This window comes from Pinus tabuliformis, chromosome X, assembly GCF_031772625.1.
Source record: "Pinus tabuliformis cultivar Carrire ecotype Pingquan chromosome X, CPIR1, whole genome shotgun sequence".
NCBI classification, from domain to species: domain Eukaryota; kingdom Viridiplantae; phylum Streptophyta; class Pinopsida; order Pinales; family Pinaceae; genus Pinus; species Pinus tabuliformis.
This window is the reverse complement of record NC_142308.1, coordinates 1,040,877,751-1,040,886,361: the sequence shown is the minus strand read 5'-3', so window position 1 is coordinate 1,040,886,361 and position 8,611 is coordinate 1,040,877,751. Positions and strand designations below refer to the sequence as shown.

The window sequence follows — 8,611 nt, the reverse complement described above, 5'->3', positions numbered from 1 at the left end:
TCAATGTAGTTTGATTGTTGTTTTAGGTTTGTATTTTTGTTTTTTTAATTATTAAATTATATTTTTAATATATAAACAAATTTAATATATTAGATATCAGTTTTGGGATTCAAAAGCAAGTTATTCATTACGCCGTAAGGCGTTCCCTCTGGGAAAGACATTCCTAAAATGTGACGTGTGCGATCCTGAGCCATTGATTATGTGTTAGACGATTGAGGTGTTTTCAGCCGTTGATTTAATATGTTTTTTAGTTTAAAACGTTTTTTTTTCCAACACACCACACGAAACGTGTCTTTGTTTCTTCCCTGCATGACGGCCGCGTAGCTCGCGTAGCGTTCTGCTTCCTACCAGAGCGGCCGTCTCGCGTAGCGTTCTGCTTCCTACCAGAGCGCGTAACGTTCTCTTTTTTTCCACCGCGCATAGAAATGATGAAATCCTCGGTGAGATGCAAATTGCCAACAGAAATGGGAAAGACTGCAACGAAGAGAAAGGTGCAGAAGGACGATTTATGAATGCCAAAACATTTATGTCCAGTGGTCATATATCAGGTGTTGCAGACTCGATTAAAGTCCAGGTAAGCCATAACTACAACCCTCAGTGCATTAAATTTATGGTGTCTGCGATAACGAGGGAGGCAATATATGTATGTCTGAAACTGCCTGATTCCTTACAGGAAGGGGAGAGTGTGGGCATATGGAGAACGGTTGTTTTAGCTTATCAAACGCTGGGAGTGGCGTTTGGGGGTCTGGTCACTTCTCCACTGTACGTGTACCCGTCTATGAACTTGAAATCTCTAGATGAGGAAGATTATTTGGGTATTCTCAGCCTCATGTTTTGGACTCTTTCTATGATTGGGGTAGTCAAATATGTCTGTATAGCCCTCCGTGCAGATGACCGCGGTGAAGGTTTGCAGATCGATACCCACAAACCAATTAGTTGTATAGTCCAGAATGATATTTTCAAATGCTTTTTCTTTGCTACATTGTGTCTGTATTCCTCCATGCAATGAATGTGTAGTAACAAAAATGAGGGTACATGTATCTGTAATTTATTTATAATGGTATGTTTACTGCTTTGCTTGTGTGCGAGTTCATTTTTATTGTTGATAGTGTTTAAATCAATTACTAACAGAGTCTTGTGATCATGGCTTTTAAATCGAGTTATTTCAAGAATTTTTATATTTTATTTTTATTAGGGCAGACGAATGATATCCATGATGGAAATTTAGGATTTCGTCATTCTTATGCTATAGTGATAAATCATTATGATTGGTGGAAATAATTCAAGCTGCTGGATTTTCTCAGAGATATCGGGAAGCATGCAAGAGTGGGCACCGTGATTGCCAAGGAGAGTGTGAACAAGAGGCTGCAGTCAGAGGAGGGGATGAGCTTCACTGATTTTTCATATCAATTGCTGCATGGTTATGATTTTCTTCACCTATTTAAGAATGAGAATGGTTTGGTTCAGATTGGGGAAGTGATCAGTGGGGGAATATAACTGCAGGGACTGAATTGATTGGGAGGGTTCTTCAGCAAGAAGGGACTTATGGGTTGACATTTCCACTTATTTTGAGAAGTGATGGGACCAAGTTTGGGAAGTTAGAAGATGGGGCGATTTGGCTCTCTACTTCCATGCTTTCCCCTTACAAGTTTTACCAACATTTTATTGGGATCTCTGATGCAAACGTGATAGTATTTTTGAAAAAGCTTGCTTTCTTGATCCTGGAAAAATTTTCTGAGCTTGAAGAAGGCATGCGAAAGCTTGTGTACGTCCCCAATTCTATTCCAAGCAAACTTGCTGAAGAAGTGAATTGTTTCGTTCATGGTGAAGAAGGATTGGAGGCCTTGAGGGCAACATAGGCTTCGGCTCATGGTTCAAAGACTCACTTAGAATGGAAAACTATTGATGCCATTGCAAATGAAGTACCATCCTCCTTGTTGTCGTATAATGAGGTGTTGAGTTCATCTCTAGTGGATTTATCTGTGAAAGTCGGGTTGCTGCCAACTAAAGCAACAGTGAAGCGTCTCATTAAGACAAGGAGGTCTCTACATGAATAACCAAAGAGTAGACAACGAGGGGAAAATTATTGAAGCAACTGATATTTTCGATGATAAATTGTTGTTTCTATCAGCAGGGAAAAAGAACAAGTTGGTTGTAACGATAGCTTAATTCATGCGGATGGCTTTCAGGACATTGATTGTTTGAATGGATAAATTACCTAAAATTTGTTTTCAATGAACCATGATAGTAGGCTTGAGATTGTTTCAGTTATGTGTGTCTTTGCTTCAAACGACTGATGTAGTCAAGTTGTCAATGTTCATGATACACACTTAACTGATTTCAAATAGACATCTGTAGGTGAATTGTTCTAGCTTGGCACAATTTTCTTAGATTCATAGATGCAGTTTGACATGTATGTTCACTCGAGGTATTCTCATAAGATTTTGGGCAATAGAAACAGTTACAGTAAATTTATACATTTCTTAATATTTTAAGGCGTAGGTATATCTTTCATAAAGTGAAAAGGTCATTTTCATATATAGGCAATAGACCTGATTGACTGGTTCCTCAGTGAGCACTGTAATATCCTGGTCCCCAGCTCTTAACCCACATTGACATTGTAATATCCCGTTCCCCAACTCTTAACCCACGTTGACATTGTAATTGTAATTAATTACGTTATTGATTCTTGTATGGGAATATAATCCCCAGCACTTAACTCCCATTGATGTTGCTATTATAATTAATTATGTTAGTGATCCCTTTGTATGGGCATGTAAATGTAAATGGGCAAAGACCTAGAATAATTGTAATTATAATCTAATAACAACTGATGAAGAGGTGAAGCCTTGATATGAAGACATATATAATTATAATCTAATAACAACTAATGAAGAGGTGAAGCCTTGATATGAACACATATAAGTCCCACTATGCCATGATCTTTATGCCAATGAGGGATATAAGTCCCACTATGCCATGATGTTTATGCCAATGAGCGTGTTCACAGTGGTATGTTAAATAACACTGCAACTACTTAATGGATTACTGAAAACTAGGGAACTGAAAACTGAAACCAAATTTACTTCACAGTGGTATGTTAAATAACACTGCAACTACTTAGTGAATTACTGAAAACTAGGCAACTGAAAACTGAAACCAAATTTACTATACCATGATCTTTATGCCAATGAGGGTGTTCACAATGGTATGTTAAATAACACTGCAATTACTTGGTGAATTACTGAAAACTAGGCAGCTGAAAACTGAAACCAAAGTTACTATACCATGATCTTTATGCCAATGAGGATGTTCATAGTGGTATGTTAAATAACACTGCAACTACTTAGTGAATTACTGAAAACTAAGCAACTGAAAACTGAAACCAAATTTACTTTCACCAAGATACAGAGTAACTTTACTAAATTCTTGTAATCTGTTGCATAAATTCAACCACATTTCTTCATTTCTTGTAATCTGTTGCATAAATTCAACCACATTTCTTCATTTCTAAGGTAACTCAGAGTAGACCCTGTATTGATGTCAATGCATCATCCCATAATTTTATCTTCTTCCCATTGTTTACACCCCAAAACACATGATTGTCCAATGTCAACTAAATGTTTGCTGCTCATAATGTTATATCGATGAGCCCCTTTAGGGAGAGTGGATTGGCCTTCTAATGATGTTAGGATTTTGTTACCTAGATTAATTTTTAAGATTCCGATCCAAAGCTTCTCACCTTCCACTAATAGCCTCCAATACACTTTCTTTTTAATTGAATTCTAGAATACAGGGTGAGAATGTGAGTTTTTGAACGTGAGTTGTCGACTTTGCAAGCGCTGCAACTTGCCACTTCAATACACTTTTGCACAAAGGGCTTTCTTCATTTTCTCCAATTTTCTTATCCCTGCACCTCCAACTCAAATGGGGCTTGATACCGATCTCTAATTTAAAAGGTGCAATTTTTTCTCGTTGGATGTTCCTTATCACGAGAATTGTTGAAGGATGCCTTCTATTTCATTGATCACTCTCTGTGGTGCCAGAATGCTGGAGCTTTGATAAATCGGAATGCCTTACATGTCAGGTTGAATGAGGAGAGTTCTACCTACTAGGGAGAGGGAATTGTTTGTTCATACTTCTACCCTCTTTCTTATATTATCAAAAACATCTTTCCATTTTTTGCAGCATGTCTTCCATTTGCTACTGAAGAGTAAACAGTAGGAAGAGTATCTTCCTTAATTCCCATCATTGTCAGGATTTTGTTCTCCAGCCCCAGGTTTACATTCAGGAAAAAAATAATTTATTTGTCTTTATTCATGTCAAATAATCTGACCTGTGGGTGTTTTAAATACTTTGATGGCGTGTCTATTGCTTTGGCTTTTTTCAGACTAGTAGATCCCAGAAGTAGGGGATCTTCTTCATTTGTACGTGGGAAATAGGGCCAAAACTAGCAAAGGAAATGTTGAAGTGAGTTTGGGCGGATATTTTGTTTGAGTATCTGAAACATGCACACCATCAATTTGGAGAAGAGTTAATGGTCCACACAGTGTTGCTGGATCTAGAGCCAAAAAGAAGATAGTGAAGATTCAAGAAGTTCATCTTTTGTGCAGTTGACAAAGCTACCGACCGCTGGTTATTTGGGCATCACCAAATGTGACAACCATACATTACAGGGCAGAGCATATGAACATGTTATCCAAAAAAAATTACATTTACAGACGTGTATACTTTTTCTTTACCTTTATTCTACAAGCACAGGTCCTTTCGATTCCTTGTTATGTCAATATGTAGTCTTTTATGAGGTCTCCTCACGACATTGTTAAAGATTCGTCGTCCTCAACAGAACAGGTGTCGCTTTATCTTTATCAACGTGATGCACACAAATTTAGGAACTTCGGCTTATTACTTCTTGCACACAGAGACCCAGTCTTTAGACTTGGTGCTGGCCCCTTTCACTATTTTTCTTCTCACACGCTTTCCCTTACTCTACTCCTCACAGACCAACATGCCTCAATCTTTGTTAAAAACTTCGGGTGCCATAGATTCGCCAACAAGTTTGCGGTAGGAAATACATTTGGTTTTTTGTTTGGGTGGTTTTGGTTTGCAATGTTCTGGTAAAACTGCCAACATCTGAACCAATTTCTATACCATAGAAACCCCATAAGCTCACTGCCGTCATTGACGTCCTGATATTCAACTAAAGGGAGCCTGCATCTTCATCACCTTATCGTGCGAGAGTCCCTATTATCTCAAAGTACTAGGAAACCCCCACTATGTCAGTTGAACAGAGGAGAGGCACCTAGTGATCAAATTTGAAGGGCAGGTCTTAATTTCATTTAGAAGGGCACACATTTAACATTGAACTGATTTACTTCCTCTGTAGCAGGCGACTGAACAACACGTCTAGAAATGGTCCTTGTCAAGGTCATTATCACCGATAGAGATATTTTGACAAAGGAAATTTGACACTGCACACAATCTACAATCATAAACAAATAAGAGATGGATTAAAAATAAAATTCCTATTTCCCACAGCCAAAGTGATGATCAAAGATTTTAGTCGATATTTTCAATACAACATAACAACACTAAACATTGATAAATCATAAACAAAAAGAGGCATACCTTCATTGCAAGTTCCTGATCGATGTTGCAACGATATCTAACAGCACCTTCTAGGGGACAGTTTGTTCCTTTATACAAAAGATTGATATTACAAAGAGTTGAGAGCTGCATAAGAGCATCAGCCATAGGCCTCAAACCATTTTCATCAGCTGCAGATATATTGTCAGATTGTAGATTTTCCAATTCTTCATTTGCCACTGCTGTGATGCATTGGAAGATTGCAAGCAACCTCTCCAAAGGGAAACTCCCTGGACCTTTAAGGAACTTTTCTTGCTCCTCATGTTCCTTTCTCTCTGTGGATTTTACACTCCTATTCACAAACCAACAAAAGAGAGTATACAATAATTACTCCCAAAGTGATGATTGGGATTGCATAATTATATGGAGGAAACGTTAACTTCTTGCTGCCATGAAATGGGAAAGAGGGCATAGTATTCAGATGAGCTGGAACTTGTAAATAAAGAAAAATATCATTTCATTAACAAAGACAACTGATTATTTAAATTGTACAATCTATTTCAATTAATAAACCAGAATTTTTTTTGTTTCAGTCCTAGGAAACTAGACAGTTACATCATACATGGCTTTGAACATATCAGATTAAAGATATCTCGAGGACTATTCTGCATACCATGAATTTGTATGGGCAGGGGTAAGAGAATTTTGCTCCAATTTACATACCCCACAAACCCATCCAATAATGTCATACATTCTGTCATGTGATACCCCAGAATATAGTTATGGATTAGCTCAAGCATCCAAGGTTTCTGATTTTCCAAGACTTGAGTTTGCCTTGCTCATACTTACACTTTCTTAAGAGGCAGTACCACTGCAGGCACTGCTGTGGGTGGGATGATTCTTACAACATGCATTCTGTTTTTCAAGCAAAAAGAATAAGATGATATCCATGCCTGTAAGATGACATCTTTGAGGTAAAAAATCTTTGTCAATGTATCATCAAAGGAAACGCAAAGGAAACCTTATGCCTTACTGTGTTTTCTTTGGGCATCAAAAGGAGGTTCTTTCACACCATTCCCTCCCTCTATTAGAAACCTCTCTTGCAGATAAAACAACAACAATTTCTGCAGAGCAGAGATCTCTCTATCCTTGCCTTCCAACTCACCTACTCTGGTTTCAAGCTCTCCTGCTCTTTCATTCATTTTTGTATCCAACAGCCTTATGAGCTCATCTTGAATCACCTTCTGTATCATCTGGGACCTCTTATACTCGTCCACTTCCTGAAGCCACAGGTCTGCGAATTGACAATCTTTCCAGGCGTCGAACCAAGGACCTCCCATTGTATAATGTATAGCTTTGGGAATTTTTTTTTGTTTATTTAGTTGTCTAATACCAAATATTCAATAAGAACTTTTCTTGCAAGGTGTGCTTCTAGTTAGTATAACTTGAATCCCCTGTTGTCAATTAATTTGTTGATTCATTGTGGTCAAAATTTTCTTGGGCAGAATTTGGCAAAAGAAATTGTAAGATCGAGGCAAGCTATTCAACGCCTTTATGAGAACAGGGCACACCTGAATTCAATATTCTACGCACCTTGGAGGAAGTGTTGGTAATTTTTTCTTTACTACTTGTTCTCGGATCATCTTGCATGCAGTTTAATCTCTGTTCTGTTATTGAATTTGGATGCTATGCGTAATTTGGAAAAGGCTTACAAGGTAACATTTCCCCAATTTTTTTTTAAATCATGGTATATATTCTGAGATTTTGAGGAGCCATTTACCTGAGGCATTGTGGCTGTTTGTGTTTTTAGTGTCACTGCTAATCTAGATAGTATCATAAGGAGAATCCTCACTAGTGCATTGAACAGAGCTGTCTTGTTGTCCATCACATAGAAATATGCTGGCTTCTTGGAGGTCGTCTTCAATAATTAAAGCTGAGAGCACCCTTTGAACCAAAGCCACCATTGTCTAACTACTAATGCTTTCAAGCCCGACTGTAGCTAACCTTAGCATAGAAAAATTAATAAAACTTGAGATAAATATAATGCCTCAAATAGACCTGTGTCATTCTTGTATCTTATGATTTGGTGTATTTAACTTGGAAAGATACACCTTCAAAACAAATGGTTACAAATGCCACCGGATGTATCTATAACATTTCCTTCACGTGAGAACTTATTGATCTACACTGCCTGCACATGTTTCTAAATGTATTTTTCCCACATCAATACCACTTGAGACAATATGGACTACATCGTGGTTACTCATGGGTTCACCATTCTCTTGATATCTTTTTGCACACCTTTAGATTAGTCATCCATTGGTGATTCACCAACATTCATTTTAACTAATTCCACGAGCTTACTTATCATTGAATCAAAATGTACAGTTTGGGCATAGTTTTGTACTATAAGCCTTGATCATTGTAAAAGAGGCATCTCTGTTTAGCTGGGAATCTGTAGCTAACCTTAGCATAGAAAAATTAATAAAACTTGAGATAAATATAATGCCTCAAATAGACCTGTGTCATTCTGGTATCTGATGATTTGGTGTATTTAACTTGGAAAGATACACCTTCAAAACAAATAGTTGCAAATGCCATCAAATGTATCTGTAACATTGCCTTCACGTGAGAACTTATTGATCTCCTTCACGTGAGAACTTATTGATCTACACTGCCTGCACATGTTTCTAAATGTATTTTTTTCCACATCAATACCACATGAGACTATATGGACTACCTCCTGGTTGCTCATGGGTTCACCATTCTCTTGCTATCGTTTTGCACATCTTTAGATTAGTCATCCATTGGTGATTCACCAACATTCATTTTAACTAATTCCAGGAGCTTACTTCTCATTGAATAAAAAATGTACAGTTTGGGCATAGTCTTGTACTATAAGCCTTGATCATTGTAAAAGAGGCATCTCTGTTTAGCTGGGAATTTTTTTTGTTTATTTAGTTGTCTAATACCAATGATTCTATTTGCAATTCTGAGACAATAGAGGAGAGTTATGTTCGCCTTC

At 37.5% G+C, this 8,611-nt stretch overlaps 1 pseudogene; it reads left to right on the top strand.

Moving 5' to 3' along the window:
- Positions 1–445: 445 nt before the first annotated feature.
- On the top strand, positions 446–2,169 carry LOC149143341 (tyrosine--tRNA ligase, chloroplastic/mitochondrial pseudogene; annotated as a pseudogene).
- Positions 2,170–8,611: the final 6,442 nt, after the last annotated feature.